The sequence below is a fragment of the Anarrhichthys ocellatus genome, unplaced genomic scaffold, assembly GCF_004355925.1.
Source record: "Anarrhichthys ocellatus isolate YVR2014 unplaced genomic scaffold, GSC_Weel_1.0 scaffold19, whole genome shotgun sequence".
In the NCBI taxonomy this organism is placed as follows: domain Eukaryota; kingdom Metazoa; phylum Chordata; class Actinopteri; order Perciformes; family Anarhichadidae; genus Anarrhichthys; species Anarrhichthys ocellatus.
Window position 1 is genome coordinate 4,166,054 of NW_022280049.1, and position 260 is coordinate 4,166,313.

Genomic DNA, 260 nt, shown 5'->3' on the forward strand with positions numbered 1-260 from the left:
TAGGTTTGTTCATGATTGTGGGTGAGCACATGCGTAGGTGTGTGAGTGTCAGAGTGTGCACACATGTGTGTGTGTCTCTGTTGCCCTCTAACTGCACCGCGAGAGGAAGTCAGCGGGTACCAGAGAGGTGAGGGGAATTCTGCCTGAGGTGTTAGGCCGTGTGGCAAGTATGCTGAGATAGAGAGCTATTGCAAGATTGCACCTTTCCACTGGACACACACACACACACACACACACACACACACACACACACACACACA